General features: G+C 37.4%; 1 protein-coding gene across 1 annotated transcript in view; it reads right to left on the reverse strand.

Annotated features, from left to right (window-relative positions):
- The window catches only part of LOC145671109 (uncharacterized), a 233,464-nt gene that overhangs the window by 158,810 nt on the left and 53,398 nt on the right, over positions 1-21,256 (reverse strand). The gene's annotated exons all lie outside the window — the stretch shown is intronic.

Below are 21,256 nucleotides of genomic sequence, written 5' to 3' on the forward strand. Positions count from 1 at the left end.
TTATTAAATCTTATTTATTTTTATCTCTCTCTCTCTCTCTCTGCCTCCCCTATGTTGTACCGTCAAAGTGAAATCTGTCCCAGGTCCGAACCTCATTTATGTTGAAAATTTGATTGACATCGGTCGGGTAGTTCAAGAGGTACGAATTCACAGACATAGTGACTTTAGGTCCACGTCTCATATAGCCTCGCTGCTGAACGGGACGTTAAACTCAAAATCATCTCATCTCATTCATTTTTACATATGTAGATAAGCTTAATACTGAAATCATTCTCTCTTTTATACAAAGTTTCCTCAAGGAACATAGTGTCTCAGTGATAGAGTCTTATCTCTGATGCCAGTTATCACTGTTCGGTCCCGAGCAATGTGAATTCGTGATAGATAACATCGTGTCCGTGAATATTCTTGGAGATCTTCCGTTTCCTTCCACTTTCATCATTTCATCATTATCATCCATCTCAATATCACCTCCCTCTTACGAGGAAACGGTCTTAAGTGTAAACAACCGATTTGGCTGGGATCGGGATATGTGTTACGGGAGACTTGTACACAACCGATTTGGCTGGGGTCCGGATATGGTTATTATAAGCCCAAGTCGAAACAATGTAGTTTTTCTTCTGCCCAAATCTGACAGGGCGGCAAACTTTACTTCCGCCACTGTGCCCGGTTTCCTGACAACACACGCCGTATCGATTAAATATTAATTTTCACTCTCTTGCCCAAAAGTGTACCGCCCGGTTTCCACACATTCTAGCCATAGAAATACAAGCGAAAAACGCAAACATTCTTTCGCTCCGTTGACGCCCTCGTGGTCAGCAGATCCCCCTCGACGGCTCGTGCCAGCTGAACATCTGTTCAGAATTGCATGGGTACCACATACGCCAACTTCATGGCCTTATTGAAAATCTAGCAATATCGGACCCTGTACATTCGACATTCCTTTTTGTGGGACCTAACAACAAACACAAGTCTCATACTTTTGGATATATTATAACATACTCCAAACCAAGCCAACATTCTGTACCAGTAACATCATTCGCTTCCTAGTTATGGCATGGAGGGCCACTTTGCGGCCCCGTATTTAGGAAATTTCTGCGTATGGGCCCAAACGCCAAATTATGTCTCCTACCTTGGTCTCCTGTAACACACATCCGGACCCCAGCCAAATCGGTTGTGTACAAGAAAAGTCATTCGCTTCCTAGTTATAGCATGTAGGGCCACTTTGGGGTCCCGTATTTGGGAAATTTCTGCGTATGGGCCGAAAAGCCAAAATACGTGTCTCGTACTTTGGTCTCCCGTAACACATATCCGGACCCCAGGAAAATCGGTTGTGTACAAGTAACGTCATTCGCTTCCTAGTTATAGCATGTAGGGCCACTTTGGGGCCCCGTATTTCGGAAATTTCTGCGTATGGACCCAAACGCCAAAATACGTGTCACCTACTTTGGTCTCCCGTAACACATATCCGGACCCCAGCCAAATCGGTTGTTTACACTTAAGACCGTTTCCTCGTTAGTTTCGGTGTATAATCACCGATAAACTTAAAAAATCGCGAGTGCTGACATTATCTTTGTCACTCTTCACTGAGTTTTAAATATTTGCTTAAGAATATGTTGAATTTCGGCATGATTTGAACCCTTAAAGAACTATTATGACTTTCCTCAAATAGCTCCTTGATGTGTCCTATCATTTGACAAAACTCTTCAAGATTTATTTACTTTGTATTTAATAGGATGTCTCTTGCCAATAAATATTTGGGAAGAAAATTTGTATTTTGATACTTCAAGAAGCAAAGGATCTAAGGGCAGCAAATTGTTTTGATTATATACGAAGCCAATAGAAGCAAATAAATACCTTTGATCTTGTTTATGACGTTACTTTATGTATTTAGAGTTTTTAATGTAAGCAAAATTATAAGAAAAAAGATATGTTCGTGCTTGCTTTTTAAAAATAGGTAGTCACACCTGAAATGTAACAACTCGAGATTGATGAGCGCGAGCCAGAGCTTGATTGCAAATGAGCACAAGCCTCATTGAGAATGGCAAGCTCGAACTCAAGCAGGTGCGAACATCATGAGCCCCATTGAGGTTAATCAGCGCAAACCTCATTGATGATAGTGAGCCTGAGCTCGCATAACCCATAGTGAGCTCCGATTACTGCAAAATTGCCTTTTCTGGACACTTATTAATACCTTTGAAACACCGTGGGACGTGTAATACTACGGATACTTTACATGCATCTTTTGCCCGTTCACATTAGAATGCCATTAAAACTAAATGAACTGAATTTAGGTACTGGAAGCAATGGGGCCGACGTTCCAAAATTTATGTAGGTGCATATGAATGGTGGGATGTTTTAGCCTATGTGTTTTCAGGGAAGTCTCGATATTTCAGTGATTTATTTTTAGTTAAAACCTTTTATAAACACTGTCATAAAGGGCTGTGCTGTGATAAAGCAAAATACACCGGTACTATAAGGATAAGTTGGGGCTGCCCGCTCAGTCGGTAACACGGCTGACTTAAATGCAAGGGAAACGGGTTTAAACCCCCGTCCAAACTAAAAATCTTGTGGGTGCCGTGCACCCACAAGATTATTTGTCTGGATGCCGGAGCCCCGGAGCACCCCCGTAGTCGGCGCGCATGACTGGAAGCCCATGATGTTTCGTTTCCAAGAGAAAAATAACGCGTATAAATGGAAGGACATTGACATTTAATGTGTCAGCTGAAAATATATCTTTATCTCCTATGAATTAAACGGTCAATTATGGACAGACATTCTTTTCGCTAGTACTGTAAAAGCCAGTGCACGAAACAAGTAAAAACAGAACGTCAGAAAAACTGCTTTATCAACGAGACGCAACAAAACAATATTTAAGGCGGTTTGCATGTGAATATTTCAATGAATGTTGTTTGAAATTTAAATAACGTATGAGCAAACGTATTCCCACGATTTCTTTTCTTGATTCGATTCAGAATGCTTGACAGAATTTTCGAATTCAGCTTCAATATATACGATTTTCCACAAGTTTCGTCAGATATCACAACTCAGTTTAGATTCACAGGTGTTGCGACGCAGCACCATAAAGCGCTGTTCTTTTCTTTGGAGTGCCATAATACATATGCTGGCAACATTTCGTTCGCTTACTTTTGTTCCTCTTGGAACGTATGAAATGTGACAAAACACGTGGAGACTTGCGTGTGCTAAGACTGAACATAGAAGTATTCTTGAAAAATTCTGGCACATTTGTGTCCAGTAGGAATGGTTGATGATGTCACGTACTGTATATGAAGAAGGTGAAGTCTTTCATATCTGAGAGAATAAAGATCAAGCTAACTAAAGCCTGACCCACTGTAGAGTACTCTACTCCAATTCGCTCTACTTTTTAACCTCCCTCAAAATAGGAAAATATTGCTAATAGTAGTAGAAAAAGATTAAGCTGTAGGATTTAGAATTTAGATTTCTAGGCTTTCAGTATCTATGGTCATTTAGCCCGTCACGTTTGAGTGATGACGTCCCTCGGCGAGAACACTATCGAGGGAAAGGGAAAGAAGAAAGGATTGGGGAAGGAAGGAAGCAGCCTGGAACCTAGAAGTTAGGTACAACCCCGACATTTGCCTGGTGTGAATGAGGAAAACCCAGGAAAACCTCATTCAGGATGGCTGGAAGTGGAAAAGCTTTTTACACTTTTTCGAAGTGCCTTCACCGGTAATCGAATCCGGAACTGCTCGCACCGAAGGCGAGAGCGTTAGCAACAAAGCTACGCGGGTCACTAAGATGAAGCTGTAAATTTCAATGAAATCTTAAGAGTTTCTTGGATACTAAATTATTGCAGTAGCTGAACGTATAGGTAATTCTATAACTGTATATATAACAATGAGATCTCGCAAACTACAGGCTCTAGAAAGATGACGTTTTCATTGATCGATTGGAAATTTTGCGTAGATTGTCCAGTTCTAATGGAATATTTAAGAAAAACATAGCCATTATTTCTTTATTACATTTTTTTAGGCTCCGTACACTGGAAGCGTTGAAATTTTTGTTAAAAAAAGGCATCATATCCTATGCGTTATACATTCCAACACCACATTGTTGTATATTGGGGCTGTATATGTCTCAGGTGTTTGTTTCATGGCCAAATAATAATGAAAAAGGAAGGATAACAATTTCTCGAGTCTGACGAGGGAACCTATCCAAGTGTAACTCTGACTTCGAGTCGAGACCATGGCAGTTGGATACCTTGTCCCAAAAGAACATAACACGAAAAGGGATACATCCTCGATCGCAGCCGTTGCGGAGATATAAGCGTGAAAAGTTAGAAATTGAGCTCCATACTATACATTACAAAGTCAGATTCCTGTGCATTGCTGTGCCTAAAGTTCTGTCATCGGATCTTAACTGTTAGTATATCTTCGTGCCATAACTAATAGGTTTGAAGTAAAATTTATTAGAATTGAGCAACGTGTAAGTGTATCATTACACTGATATATTTGGTTGATGCGAATCACCATCCCAGGTGCGTCATTTCCCAAAGTAAGAAAAGAAATGAAAATTACATCACATGGTTTGTCAAAATAGTCACCGTCTACAACCGGAGTCTGTGATGTGAAGAAATCCTCAATCGCATGTTGCATTGCTCAATTATCAGGGAACGTTCTCCCTCCCAAGAATCGATCAAAATGCCGGAAAAGGTGGTAGTCAGTGGAAAATATATCATTGGGTGAGGAAGGGTTTTACGCTGCAATTCATGAAGAATCTGCACCACCCTTTGCGTGACATATAGGTGAGCATTTAAGTGCAACATGAGAGCACCATGTCTGTTGATCATTGCTGGGTAAACATAATCATTACTTGCGGACAAGTTTGAAGTGCATTTCGCAGTGATCAGCCGCTAAGAAAGACATAATAAATCACTCCTACTATAAACTACCATACCAGCAACAATACCATACCAGCAACCAGGAAACAATTCTGAACGTTGATTACGTTCCAACCATTGTTCTGATAATTTACAATTGTCATAAGAGATCTATTTTCCATCAAAAGTGACAATCTGATGCAGGATTTTTTTGTTATTCCGTACACTTAGATAATTGCACACCAACAGACAGTGATTCTTGTTGACCGGTGTCAATTCATTTGATACCTATTGACTCCTCGGTGTCGCTGAACGACAGTGATATGATGTGTCTAACTCGTCTGCAGTGACACCAATACTTCTTCGAGGGTCTGCTTCCTAAGGAGCTCATCCGAATATGATGTTGGTCGATGTCTACGGGATTCATCTTCGTCACTTGAACGAAATTTGAACCGTTCGTTCATTCACCATTCTTGGCCTAAATGCAAAAATGCTCCAGTTTCAAATCGTGAAGAAAAATCACTCGCAACCCGTGTGTTCTCCATGGTGCATTTTTATACGAACTTGTTCAACACCGCACTGCCTCCTGACTGACTTGGTGCCCCAACCTGTTTGCTAGACGTATACTAAGAAGTGACGTTAGGTGCGCGATTTTAGTCCATCTTTGTGTTGTGTTGCTGAGGTGAATTTCTCACCAGACGTCAAAGCGGACATGTCATTGGTACCAACTTAATAAAGTACTCATCACTAATTTATTTCAGTAAAGAACGTGAGAGTTTTTCTTTAAAAAAATCCAAAACCACAAAGAAGTGTTATGTTCAGAGTATTAAGGAATAAAAATAATTGGCGATTACTTTGGCAGATAAGTGTATTAGATTTAGATGGCACTTATTATGCATTTAAGACATGGCACTTAATCGGCTTGTCTTTTCCCTACAAAGATCTCTTTAACCGAAAAAGAAAACAAAGAATTTTTGATACTGTATGGTTCTGCAAATTTGATGTAGCTTATTTGTCGGCTAGAATGCTTAGGGATATTTAGTAAAAGATTCTAGTAGTGGATGGCCGATGCATTTGTTCTTCAACTTGTTGGATTTCGTAGCCATACAAATCAACAGGACTGAAATCAACAAATCAACAGAAAGAATTAAGCTTCAGGAAGATTACAAAGTGTCATGCATTTTTTTTACAACCAACTACTGTATGCTACCGAAATCAAGAAGAAAACTGAGATAATCACAGACGCTTGTGCCTATACCAACATCAAATACCTACGAGGTCCTTTCAGAACCCACGGATGGCAGAAAAAGCCTACACTCCAAACACTGAACTTGGGAAGGATGAGACAATAGATGATATAGGGACAACCTCAGACGTGACCAAAACTTGGATATACATATATGATTGCCCTTCTACCCAGGGCTATAAATTACGACAATTAATAACTAAAGATATTAGCAAAGAAGTCATTTTTCAATTCATGAAAAGTGACCGGTTCGCGTGGTCCCGAGTTCGATTCCCGGTGGGGTACAATTGAACGATCAAAGTGGTTCGGATTCCATTATAATCAGTAGATCCACGTCTCATTTAGCCTAGCAGGCATAACCGTGGGGCGTTAAACTAAATCAAACCAAAAAATCTATTCATGAAAGGATAGACAAAAAACAATAATAAGTGCGAGCTTCAAGAAGATTAAAAAGTCGCGCTAAACTTTTTATCCCACAACAAATTACAATATGCCACCGAAATCAAATAGAAAACTGAGACCAGCAAAGCAGATATTTGCCACCTTCCAATTGATACTAGCATTGAAAACATCACAACAGCACTCAAGGAGAAGGATGACCCATATTCACCGTTTCACAAATTCGAACCCAGAATCGTAAAGGCGGGAAAGGGAAAGTTTCCATTCCACTATTGTTGATTACATTGAAGAAGACTCTACATGCTAGCAGAATCTTCAAAGAAGACTTATTGCTACACATGAAAGTTCCACAGAACTACTACAAAAGAACCATTACTTCAAATGCTTCAAATGCCAAAGATCTGGGCATTCTCAAGCAACTTGCCAAGCTCTGCCTCGGTGCGTTAAGTTCACCGGCTCTCATTGGACGTACCATTGTAAATAGAAGATCAGAGGCACACTAGCAAAGTGTGTCAACTCTAAAGGTGCTCATCCTGCTAATTAATACAAAAAATTCGATAAGCAAAAAGGAAAACACCACCAGCAAGCACAATCTCACATTCATCACCCCTTCAAGACACCAATGGTAAATTCACTACTAGACTTGAGCCTGCAATATCGCGCGCTATCACAGCTTCAACACCAAAGACGTCCTCTAATGATAATTTATCCTCTGAAGACATCTTACGAAGTATTAAAGAACTCCTTAAACTTTTTTTTGAAGGATTTAAGGCTAACCAACATAGTACACACGTTACGCACCTACATGTCAAGCTAAAAGCCGCCCCAGATCTGCTCAGCAAATTTACCATTCTCATGGATTTCTTTTCTGAACCATTACCATAAAGTCCAGGAACTTTTTAGTACTTCATTGCTTGTTGTAAGATGCATTTTTCTATTTTTTTTTGTATTGTTTTGTACTCAGTTAAACATATCAATAAATAAATAAATCCTGTTACCCGTCTCCTTTAAAATCACAAATACGAGGGCCACTATTTATATTTTGTGCCTAACAATGAAAAAACAGGAATTTGTCATTGAAAATTGATTTATCGATTTTCGAAATTTTCTCATTTATGATCAATACACTTTTGCATTCGTTCGAACCATTTTTCAAAGCATTTTTTCCAATCTTCTTGAGACACTTCTATAATATGGTTTTTGAACGCATCAGCGGCTTCTTCCGCTGACGAAAATCGTTGTCCACGCAATTTATTCTTGATATTCGGGAACAAGAAGAAGTCATTGGGTGCCAAATCAGGACTTACGGCAGACGACCCATCAATTCGATTTTTTTGAATGTTCAAATAGTCCGTTGTTAGACATTTTTACCCTTTACCTTATCTAATCTACATTTCATCATTTTGAAACTGCTGAGTTCCATTTATGCATTTGGAACCTTTATAATTCTAGTTGCATGGAGATTCAACTTCCATCTCCGAATTACATCCGTTATTCTAAACAATTCTGTAGTATTGTGAGTCAACATCTGATCTATTGAAGCTGATATTCTCAATCTGCACAAAATTACAATATAATTTCATTTTTCATTCGTCTTCTCATACTGAAAAGTAATACAGTGGTTTTAAACACAGACTATAGAGGTCTACAAAAAAATTGACAACACACTATACGAGCTCAGCGGCATTTTTATATTATTCGGTTTTCTTGATTAAACTTTGACGATCCCTCATAAGATAAACATCTAGTTTTCTTTTCTGTGATTGTCACGCGCTCATACTCTGATAGACCTTCTAGTTACCTTTCAGTACAATACTCTGACACGCACAGACGTCCACAAGGGAAAGAAATTTATAGATTTAGTGAGGAGATAAAGAGGTGATAATTGTGTTTGTTAGAATTATTTTAGCAGCCTAATACATATTAGCCATATCTCTGTCAATGTTTTGTGAATTCCGGACTCCGGCACATGGGTCTGTCTGGCTCACTCCGGTTCTGTGTAGCTCACTAGTTCGGTCAGCAGGTCTCTCCAGGTCATGGGTCTGACTGCATTATGATCTGTTAGGTCATGGGTCACGAATTTCGTGACCCGTTTCATTACATTTGTTTTCAGGAATTTACATTATCGATTTTAATAGGGTCTTTGATAAAACTCCACAACTCAAAGTGAAGTCCGAGCTTCTTGGTGGCCAAGAAATGGATCCTTGCGCCCGATCCATTGATCTCCCTAACCAACAACCAAGGGATGTGAAATAATACGAACAAAGTCAGAAAGTGGTTGCCACTGTTAGGCCAGACGAACTCAACATGGGTGTGATGTAAAATTGATTATCGCCTGGACATGTGTCACACTGTGAATGTGAACACAGAAGAACATACTGCCATGCAAACGGACCTCATGTTTATTGTAACAGTAAATGGATCCTGTCAAAGTAACTGGATTTTGTCGTTCTTACCAAACAAAGCAGTGCATTAGTCAATCACTCAACTGCCATCACTGCTGAGTAGTCCCACGAAACCGCAGTACTCTTTTTCGAAAACCCCGTATTATCTATTCGTATGTCTTTATTATAGGCGCAGAAAAATGTATAACTCATTTCTCGAGTCTAACTCAAAAGTATATTACCTTTACAACTTCATACGTAAAATCCTTAAGCAATTTTTAAAGGACATGGAAATTCTTATATATCCGATAATCTTGTACAGCACACTTCTTCCTTTATGTTGGAAATCTCTCACTAGCCCCGCCCTGTGATTTGGAGTTCGTTTTGTCCGAGTTTATTGCCTGTACATTACTTGTCTTTGACTTCGCTCGCCTAGCTCAATTAATCCACATGCAAAACCATTGGCGTTACTTCAAACGATTACAGACTAATTTCAACCTCAATCATGACTTTTGAGCATGAAGAACGTTTCACCGAAACATATATTTCTGAATAGGAGCATCAGAGATAAATGTTTTCTTTTTGGTGTTAAAAATAAACAGACAGAGATTGTCAGTCAAGGAAGACAAGTAGGGGAACGAGAGAGAGGGACGTGAAAGTAAATCATGTGAAGCGGAGAAAGGATCGATGCACTCAACTCTTCATTTTTTTTTTTTTTTTTACTTTGGCGGCTGCTTGTCGGTTTCTTTCCATATGTACATAAAAGAGCACCGTCACTCAACAAATGTTTCCACAGACATTAGAGTGACAATGTCGCTGCGTCATTGGATGATAAAATAGTTCACAATATTAGAAAATTATGTTTGAATCTACATAGACATGAAGCACAGTTTTAACAGAAAATATTTTCACAACCAAACGGTTGCTTTTACATGTACACAGTTTCAGTGGCGGCGTAGTAGGAAGGCAGCAGTATCCTCGTCCCTGGCTTTGCCTTCCAAAGGGGCCTGCCGTTATCTGACACAAGTTATCAATTACTTTTTAATCAACGGAGCATCTACATGGTGATTGGTGTTGCTTTGTCTCAAGATCTACTCGTACTTGTGTGTTTAACTGTACTTACTGAAAGGGAGACTCTCCACAGTCTCAACAACCATGTCCATGTGTAGAGTACGACTAGAGAGAGACAAGTTTTTGCTAGCGAGTCATCCGTGGCGGCCCTGAATAATCCCGATTTCCTGTTCTATCCTCGGCTTCATGCATATTTTCACTGATTTGCTAATTGAATCTCGATGTCAGTCTCGCGTGTGCTGCTCTGTTGTCCTGTGTATATACAGCAGATAGACCTACATTTAATGGAGAAATGCTCGCATATTAACTAACCCTACGGTCTATGGAACACGTAGATCCAATGTAGCATTCACAAAATCTCTACACTGACTTCTGTCCTTAGCCATCTGGATCATATTTATGCGAAATCCATCTTAATATTGTCCTCCCATCTGAGTCTAGGTCTTCCAAATGGTCGTTTTCCGATTGGATTTCCAGTCAAACCTTTAACAGAGTTCCTACTTTCTTTCATTCTGGCTCATGACTTGTTCACCTAAGCCTCCTAAACTTGATAACCCTAATAATGTTTGGTAAACGATATAAATAATGCAGTTCCTCGTTATGAAGTTTCCACCATTCCCCATTCCCGTTCCTTAGGAGTCCGAGTATTCGTCTCAGGATTTTATTCTCAAATACTTTCAGCCTGCATTCTTCCCTCAGAACAAGCCACTATGTTTTGCAACCATATAGCACAACAGTCATGGTTTTCGTTTTATATATTCTAAGCTCCAAATCTCTCGACAGATACAATATTTATTGTCCAATATCTACTTGTTAAAATCTTATATTTCCCTTTTCTTGCTGTCTTATTGTAAAGTACCCGAAATTGAATAATTTGGTACTTTTATTTTGACAATGATATAAAACAGAAATTGTAAATAACTTAGTTGTTTAAGAAAAATGACGTAGCGTATACATCACGCCACAGATATAAAAAGAATTCATACATGTAAATGTATCGTAAAAAGTTTTAAAAGAAGGTCTTAGCTAAGGTCTATGCTGCAACCTAGGAAGTACACAAATCCTAGGAAAACGAGGGATCTTGGAGGGGACCACGGATTAGGTCGGGAGTTATAAGCGAGAACAGAGAGTGTAAAGTTGGTAGAGCAAGAGGTTCATTGCAGCAGATTCATCTAGAGAGTATTACATTACATTTGCAATGTTGTAATAGATATAATGGTTAAGACCTTGTGCCATTACTATGAAGTAGGCTTTGTAAGAAAGTAATTTGAGTCCTATCAGGCTGTAGTGTGATGTTAAATTCCTCTAAAATAATTTAGAACAATTATTTTATTTCTATTTCCTAGAAATTGTCTAAGGACAACACTCAAGCAGATTGTGTTACTGATTTTTCACAAGCTGCGCTTTGCCCTCAATGTTCAAAAATGCTTAGCTTTAAACTAAACTAGATAGAAATTTGTAGGTCATATCAGTTAACTCACCATTCCAGATAATGATACTCGATTTACTGTCATGGTCATATCTGGCTGAGCATTATTTCACACCCTTTTGTTTGGAAGTCTTCGATAAATCTTCCTCGTTTTGTGCGAGTTGTCATTGCAGTTGTGAGGACAACTTGCAATACGAGGATTGTTAACAGTGATAATTTTAGAAAGGTTCTCACGGGAGTACTTTCGATAGTCGGGGGGTGAATAATAGTACTGTGAATACAGCGGTAAATGACAAAGCATGAATGGAAATATGACTCCAGGAAAGTTACCCTCATCCAGGGCCACCCCCTGAAATCATCACTAGTAGTTAAACCTCTTGGGGTAGTAATTTCTGTTTGAGTCACTGGAGCTTTTTTAATGTGTTTAGGACTAATTATAATCTGGTAATTCACAGATTGCTTGTGTTTCAACGGTTGGTCCTTAGAACAGGACCTTCTTAATTCGTGATTATCGATGAGTGGCTGCGGGTACCACACAAAGTTCTCGGATGTTTTCATATAACATTTTCCGTAAGTTAATCGCCTATCTAAGTTGGCCAGTTTTTCAGTAGGATCAGTAACACACACATGTTTTAGTGTGAAATGAAGCGTGTTTCTGGAATTTTTCTGCTTAGTCAAGACATTATAAAACACAACTATACAAATTATTTCAATTTTAATAGTGTGATGGGTCTTGATTCTGTCAGCTCCTTTTTCAAATTTTACCCTGAAGAAAGCAATGACAGAGTAAAGAAGTGTCATAGTGTTGGGATTACTTTTAGCAGAAAATTTGTCAAAACGAAAAGAAGACAGAACATACTTTAAGTATACTTCATATTTATTAGATCTTCTTTAAAATTCAATCATCATCTTTTAAACTTTAAAATGGTAATAATACAAAGCGTGGTGTTTCTGCATAGATATGTAGATCAACGGAACGATAAGATGAAAACTATAATGCAATAGAAGTCACATACACATACAAAAAGGTTTATTATGAACCGTTGCTGCAGCCCCATTCTTTGCAACTGTTATGACACAAAAACTGCAGTCATGGGTTGTGGGATGAGAAAAGGAGGCCTAAAAAGTGTGAACGGGGAGTGAGAAGGGCACCGGCTCTGCGTTTTAATAAATTTTCCAACATTGCTTCTGAGAAAAGAGGGAGTTTTCGCTCATTTTGGCGCCATATTGTCAAGCCTGATGGAATCTATTTTCCCCAGGACGCATCCAGGATAAGGAAGGAAGGAAGGAAGATGGTGGAAAATTTCTTATCCCGAGAGAAGAAGGGGAGAAGAAAGAGAGAGAATTAGATGTTGTCGCTTGCTCGGATGTTGCTGTATACTAAAAGCAACTTAATAACAGCCTCTTACTACCATCACCCTATTTCGAAAAGGGTAGTTTATATTCCGTTGTATTATTTTATCCCCACCTCTGTACCATCCATCTTCTCTCTCTTTCTTTTTCTCGAACTGTTTTGTCTCTGGGTGGCTTATAACCCTTCCAACACAAGTCTTGAAGCAGACTTCGCAACCAGGCCAACACTCCGTAATGCAGAATAAAATTTATTAATTTGGAACAATATATATATATACACTTCCCGAATATGAAACAATGACGGTTGAAATATGACATAAGAATTTGTTTTCTTAAAGTAGTGTTTCTAGGAAGCGTCAGTGAAAAATAGACCTTTCACTAGACCATAAGTTGAATGGAAAGACAATATAAAGTTAAATCTATGGCGAATGATTAAGAATAATCTTGATTAAACTAGTTTGACAGGTTTGGCATAAGTTAGGATTCACTGATAAACTATTTGCTTTTAAGCGATAACATAAGTGATAGTTATTAAATGCACAAATGTTGTTCACCGAATTGTCTTCTGTTGAGTATGGTATTTTACAACGATTCCTATATACAGTAATTATGTTAGGAATGTATCGATATATAAAGCTATACCATAATAAATGAGCCTACGATACAAATTTATTCATATTCATTTATTCATTGAAACATAACGTAATAGGATTATTTATACCCTATCACAAAGCTAATTTTTCACAATATAATATATTCACAAATTTTTCCTTTTAAATGTTTTAAGAAAATCAGCATTAATATCTGTCCTTTGTACAAGTCTTTTGAAGGTTGCACTCATCCGACATGTGGTGACTTAGTATATTCCTCGGTGCTTTTGTACAGTAAAAGAAATTACAGTTCTATACGTGTCTTTCTATTCGGTTCGTTGATTTGAAAACATGAAAACAGTTCGTGTTGCAATCTAGTTTATTACAAGTAGGGCATACGTTCTTATGTCTGGGAGAGAACTACACTGAATAATCAGAGGAGAAAATAATAATAATAGAAAGCATTAATGGGGAGTGGAGATTGGAAGACAGATCACTAAGAAGATCAAGTATCCAGATAATGTGGTTATTATAACTAGAACCGACGAAGGACCACAAGAGATGATTGACAAAATAGTTCACACTGGGAAACAATACGGAATGAAAATTCAGTGTCCAAAAATCGAAAGTCCCGAGAATATACTGTAGAAATGCGGCGTTACGGGTTAGAGTAGAACAAAAAGAACTTGAAGAGGTCGATCACTTGAAATATCTGGGAAATGTTTTGACGATAAAAGCTTGCAGTCAAGAATTGCTACAGCCAAAGAAGCATTCAACAACAAAAGATCAGTCTTACTAGCAGGCTTAATATTGTATTAAGGGAGAAGTTTGTCAAGTGCTATATATAGAGCATCGGACTGTATGATTCAGAAACTTGGACATTAAGGAAGTTAAAGAAATATTTAGAGAGCTTTAAAATGTGATATTGAAGCAAGATGGAAAAGATAAAATGGACAGAGAAAGAGAGAGTAACAAATGATGAATTTTTTGAAACGGATAGGAGAGAAGAGGATGCTTCTAGCCAGCATCCTTGTTGGAAGGCCAATTGGATTGGACACATCTTACGAAGAAATTGTCTTCTTCATCCCGCCATTGAAGGAAAGATAGAAGAAAAGCGAGGAATAGGAAGAAGAAAAACACAATTGACAGATGATTTGAAAAATAGAAGGAAATATTGGGAGTTAAAAGAGGAAACTGAAGATCGAGAAACGTAAAAGAAACATTTCCAGGCCCAAATCTAAAAATGAAAAAAAAAATCATTAGTCCCAGGACCTACCAAAAGGCATAATACTTAATAATAATAATAATAATAATAATAATAATAATAATAATAATAATAATAATAATAATAATAATAATAATAATAATAATAATAATAATAATAATAATAATAATAATATATACGATAGGAAAAATAGTGTTCTCTTATGACATTGTTGATTATAGATGAAAATGAATGCACATTCATCTCTTTACTCGTGCTATCGGAAGATATGAGTGAGGTGTTCAATTAAAAATATGACTAATTGTTCATACTGTATTTGAAGATTAAAATAGATGGTAAAGTTGTCCCGTTCAGATGAGATGAACCCGAAAACCAATTGCAAAATCTTTTACAAATAACAGCTTATAGAAACATAATTTATTACATGTCACGTATTTTTCAGAGGTGATTACATGACTACTTTGCAATGCTTTTCTTTACAAAGTTTAGCCCTAAAATATGTATCACATAACTATGTTTACCTTTCAAAAATTTCAAATAATTTCAAAATGATGTGGTTTATTCAAATGTGGTTTATTTCTCATCTACAACCACATTTGGCGCGGGAGTCCCGGCTTCGATTCCCGGCGGAGGTTCAAGTGGTTTGGATTCCACGTTAATCAGTAGGTTCACGTCTCATATAGCCTCGCTGATGAACAGAACGTTAAACTCAAAATCAACTCAACTTAACTCATATAAACCGCTCCTAGCACTTAGTTTTCCAGTTTAATTGTCCTCTTCAGACTTTTGGAACATTCTGTGTAGCTATTTAGTTGGATTTTATCTTCCTTAAACCGCCTATCTCAAAATTCTAGATACTTGTACAGGAAAGAAAACCACCTACCAAAGTTCGTCTGTAACATTTTAAACAGCCTGTATCGAATCACCAGGTGTGTGTGTAAAATTATATAACAGAAATCCATATACAGTACTGTATTCCGTTAGAACGTCAGAACTGTTTCTAAGGAAAAGCTTTTAATTTTGTTATATATATATATATATAACTCAAATCCATCACGCGAGGAATTTATAAACATTTTGGGATTTTCTGCAAAATTTCATGCATAGCTCATATTATTTTTCCTCTAGTCAGTGCTCTTTTGAATAGAAGTAAAGGCATTATGTGCTAAAATATTTCAAAGTAAAACGTGGTAGTGAATATATACGAGAAGGTGCTGAAAAGTCCCGTTCAGATAAAATATTAAGTATAGGTTCATATGAAAGTTTACTATTTTGTATGTAATATTGCAAATACTCTTCTGTTTCGTGTAATTACTTGTTGAGGCTTGAAGCACTAAGGATGGAGGCTCAAGCAGATTTCACAGCTTTGGAATGTCGGACCATCATGATATTTTTGTTTCTTCAGAGAAAATCTGCAAAAGACATTCACATCGAGATATCACAAACATTGAAGAAGCAGTGCCTTTCGTACAGCAATCTATTAGAAGGACAAACCTTAAAAAGCATTCGAACAGTCCTTCCAGCCATTACCATACTCAAGCAACACAAGGCCTTATTACAAACCCTCTGTTGCCCCTTTCTACTTTTGAATACCCGAAGTTATAGACTGGTCTCATCAAAACACTGATAGCACTTTTCAAGACTGTTCATTTCATCGTTGAAGATGAGTCCCCTAGTCTTCGAATTTCAACCGACGCGGCAACATGCGATGCTGATCATGAGCTTATCCTTAAATATGACAAATATCAGCCAAAAATAGATACTGAACATCTCACGGAAACGTGTTGGGTTCATTTTTAGGAGTAAACTGGACATACGCAAGCATTCAGCAAAGTAGATGGTGAAATGCTTGAGCAATGACCAGAAGGAAAGAGTAAAGAAGCCAAGACAGTTTTGGCCCGTTTTGACGCTAGTGCTTTGATTTTTATTTTTGTTTCGCTAGAATGAAAGTTGGCTAACACAAGCCGGTAGCCAGCCCAAAAATGTAGGGGGGGGGGCTGAAGTTAGGCGGGGCCGATCCAACCATATCATAGTTCATCACCATGTTATAGTTCATTTGCAATACTACCGTGAAAATTTTAGGGGAGCTGCAAAAATTTAGGGGGGACCGTCCCCCCTAGATCCCCATTGGATACGGGCCTGGGCTAACATCTATGATCCTGAGACCAAGGTCAGCCAGTGGATTGGCGTCACTCCAGATCTTCGCGGTTAAAGAAGTTTCAAATCCAAAAATCAGCAAAGAAGTCCACGTCTTCAATCTTCTGAAAGAAAGATATTATCTATTCTGTCGGTGGACTACCTACCTCGAAACTCCATAATTACAGGCAAGTATTATGTTAACCTACTGAACCTTCTATACGAAGTAATTAAGATGAAACGCAACGGAAAGTTGTCCGAAGGGATTTTTATTTTGCACAACAATTACCCAGCTCACATACTCCACATTTTGGTTATCAAATTAAATGCCCGAGGATTCCAATTAGTTCGAAATCTTAAAGAGACTTAAGAACATCGTTTTGAGGACATTTCTGACGTCTAACATGCTGCGGATACCTGGTTTCAGGCCCAATCAAGGGACTTTTATTTACAAAAGTTAAAAAAGTTGCAACATTGCTACATCAAGTGCATTAGTTCTAAGGGTAATATATCTTTGAATAACCGTAATTATACTCCTCTAGTTTCTAGACAAAATCAAAAACTTTTCACCACCCTCTTGTGTAGCTGAGACATTTCAACATATTTGTGGTGTGATTTTTTAATGTACTACTGTACAATGTCATGGGTAGCACATAGTAAATAAATAAAATAACGATCAAATCTAGTAAAAGGTTACTACGCAACTTTTTGAAGTGCTATCTAATTGATTACACTTTCGCACCGTACAGTTACATTTTGCACTTACAAAATGTTTAATATATTCTTCATTCTTGAATAGTGTGTCTGTATGTTAGGGGAACTTGCTATCATTGGACTGGTTTTAGAAATGGACCTAGGACTATTAATATAAAATAAGCGAGTGTGCATGCACAATAGTAGGTTTGGTATTCTAAACCGAATACCAGTCAGTGATGCCAATTTAGCCTATTTTTGGCTAAATCTAGCCTATTTGGAGGGGCATTTAGCCATACAAATCTACGAATGCTTGTAGCCTTAAATATAGCTTATTTTATGAAACTCTTTCGTCATTTTTGGCCTGTTTTATTAGCCGTTAAATTAATTCTAAAATTACTTTTTCTTTAAATAACAAGTGTAATTAAAAATAGCCTATTTGTCATTATATATTATCACTATTGATTTCTCTAGACAGTGTTTTATTACGCAACAAACACTTGTTTCTCGTTCTTTTTCTCTCCCCCACCCACAGATTTACAAATACTTAACAATAATTATCGACTCAGAAAGAATTTTAATGTCGTTGCCGTAACGGCCCTGTTTGTTACTTTTTAATTATTTTAATTTTCGCATTTCGTTACAAGAATGAGAGTTTTCTAATACAAAATTATTAACTGTTCGGTTCTTCAAGCCACAGAGATTGTGTTTGTTTATTAAAGGAAACAAATAGGATATCTAATTAGCATGAAAACTCTCAATGTAATAATCTTCATGTAGGTGTACGGAGAAATAAGAAGTTATATTTAGGACTATGACGTATCGAAAGAAGTCGTTGTCTGAAAGTCGGGACAATGGCAGTCTACACAAACACAACCAATCTACAATCCAACGATGATGCATCCTGCTCCAGCGCCTTGGCTAGCTGCGACGTTATCGATGACGACTTATTTCAATGCAACTGATAATATGGCTGTTGACTTTTACAAATCAGATGAATTGTTGATGAATTTTATTGTAATTTAAAGTCATGTATGTTGCTTGTTAGTCTTCAGCAAATAAAATTCAACATTTCAAATTGTACTATAACTCACTCATAATTTTACCCACAAACAAGGGATTTAAAATCTACAATCTGGGTTATAAGTTAACAGTTCAAAATCTAGCCATTTTTTGCGTAAAACAGCTTATTTCTTAAGGGCATCTAGCCTGTTTTCTTTAGAGGTTGTTGGCAACATTGATACCAGTACGTCAGATCCCTACAGACGTATTTTGTCATACTTGCAGAACACCGAGGAAAAACTGTTTAACGTTTACTTTTGAAGTTTATTATTTGGAGCTCACAATTCGCAATGGTAATGAAATAAGATAGATCTACAGATATACCTGGGTATATGTGATGTGTAATGTAATAGCTTACCGAAGATGTGATTGCGTGTGCGCTATTAATGAACCCGCTGCCGCTGTCAACTGACTGATGAATATCGAAAGGGCTCCATCCAGTATAGTTTGTGGGAAAGCGCACTAAATACGACATAGTATACCAATCAGATATGAATATGAATACAGAGAAGACAAAAAATACCATCGTCAATCCACAATATTACATTCAGTTTGCAATAGCCCTTAAGTCAGAAGGCCATAAAATGATGTGGTTAGTACAAAACTATAAGGCTAGCCACATATCAACCAGAGAACAAAACAGACAAAAGCCAAGCCAAGGCATAGGGCAGGCGGGAACCTGTGAACAAGTACACGAGCACGAAACAGACGCTTCTGCAACGTTATTGCTGAGACACATGGGCGAGGCAGGCAGGTAAGTCTCTTCGCATGTTTTCCTGTCTCCCTCTGTCTTGGATTAGCTGTCCTATCCTACGGTCAATATGCGGCTAGCCTAAGGTCGTTTGCGCACGGCAATGATAATATCGGTGGAAACGTCAATAATGGCGGCGATAAAATCGACTTCAATGTAGCTTGCACACGCCACCGACATTGTCGGCCGATCCTCCGACACGGCAAATGCTGTCGGCCAAGCCCCCGATATTGCCGGCGATATTGCCGACACCGGTTTTGTCGGGGGCAATGTTTTCTTATGATTGGATGCACATTGTTCCGATAATGTCGGCCGGCCAGTGGTTTAGGTGAAGAGAGTGACAAGGCGTTGTGTATTCTTCTTTCATTTCTTATCTTTGGAATTTTGTTGTTTCGATTTTTCTATTACAATTGTATATTATTATTATTATTATTATTATTATTATTATTATTATTATTATTATTATTATTATTATTATTATTATCTTGTCCTATAAACAACTTCGGAACAACTTTTTTTTTACAGTCTCTGTTTTGGAGTAGCTAATTCCTTGTATTAAATAAAGTATAAAATGTGGAAAATCTGAAGAGTACTGGTTTTCCTCTAAATAGCTATTATCAAATAGAATATAGGAAATTTAGAATTTTAGATAACCAATTTCCCTTGATTATTTTCTACTCCCTTTATATTTTTGTTCTCTCTCTCTCTCTCTCTCTCTCTCTGATTGTATCTTTTTTAATCTACTAATGTATTTAAATTTTATTACATTCTGGAAATTAATTTGATCGTAATTTTCGAAGTTTGATATACTGAACATAAGCCTGTGGAAAAAATCCTGATTATTATTACTTTCTTTTATTTTCATCAGAAGTGTGTGCAGAGCACTTTTCCCGGTCCCACTCAATAAAGCAATGATTGAATAGAATATTTGTTGACAAGTTAAAGTAGAATTATTGCTATCTTGAAACGAAACCAGTACAATGAAACACTCTTTGCAAAGCTCCCAAGGACAAGTAACTCATTTGGCATTTTCTTGATTGTGATCTCAACAACAGGAATGTGACTCCACGCTTCACTTGTTGCAGATCTTTTCTCTCACTTCCAAAATTATCCCCCCATTTTAAAAGAATTTGTGGAATGGCAATTAAAAACAAAGACTAAAGCTATGTATCCAAGTTTTCTCTCTCCCCTTTGTACCGGGATCTACCCCCTGATAGAGTTCTGCACTTTAGCTACAGTGACCACATGGAAAGATTGGTATTATTGCATTCTTACCTTTCTAGTTTTGCTTAGAATTTTAGAGATGGCAAGAATTTTTCCATACGATATTTTAACCCTTATTGAACATGTGAAATGTAGACCTTGTATATGGGACAAGATAACACTCTTTCAAGAAAAGAATTGAAAAGCAAAAAGCATGGCGAGAAGTTTATGCAAGCCTTGCCGAGAATTTTGAGTTCATGGACAAAAAGAAACGACAGGTATGTATACAACAGCGCAAAACTATATATATATATAAGGGATTTTCAAAATATTTCTGTAGTTGAGAAACAATTCTGTAAAGGATCAGGGGTGCAGAGTTGTCTTCAACATTGGGAGGCGGGAAGATTTGAGGGTTATTCTGAGTGGACATTAATTTCATCTCACTTCCCTTTGTGGCAACCGGACACAAATAATCAAATTTCTCCCCCAAAAAACACATTTCAAATCGGATTATTGGGGGACAATCCCCCATTTCCAAGATTAGAGGGGATATGTCCCCCTCATCCCCCCGGGAATTGCGCCAGTGTATGTATGGAGCAATGTAAAACAAAATTACTAATTCGAATCTTATCATTTAATCTACTATGATATTAGTGTTAATTGCATGAAAAAAAATAACATACATACATACGATATGTAACAGAGTTTCAACAAAAATTAAAACTAATATAGTTTGCAATATACCGCAGCATCAATTCTCATCGAAAATAAAATAATATCTTTACGAAATCTATTTAAAACGGCACTGTTAAATCTAAACATGTTTAATCATAGGCCTATTTTTTCTAAGTTTTGTACC

The sequence above is a fragment of the Thermobia domestica genome, chromosome 15 (assembly GCF_964235325.1).
Source record: "Thermobia domestica chromosome 15, izTheDome1.hap1.1, whole genome shotgun sequence".
NCBI lineage: Eukaryota > Metazoa > Arthropoda > Insecta > Zygentoma > Lepismatidae > Thermobia > Thermobia domestica.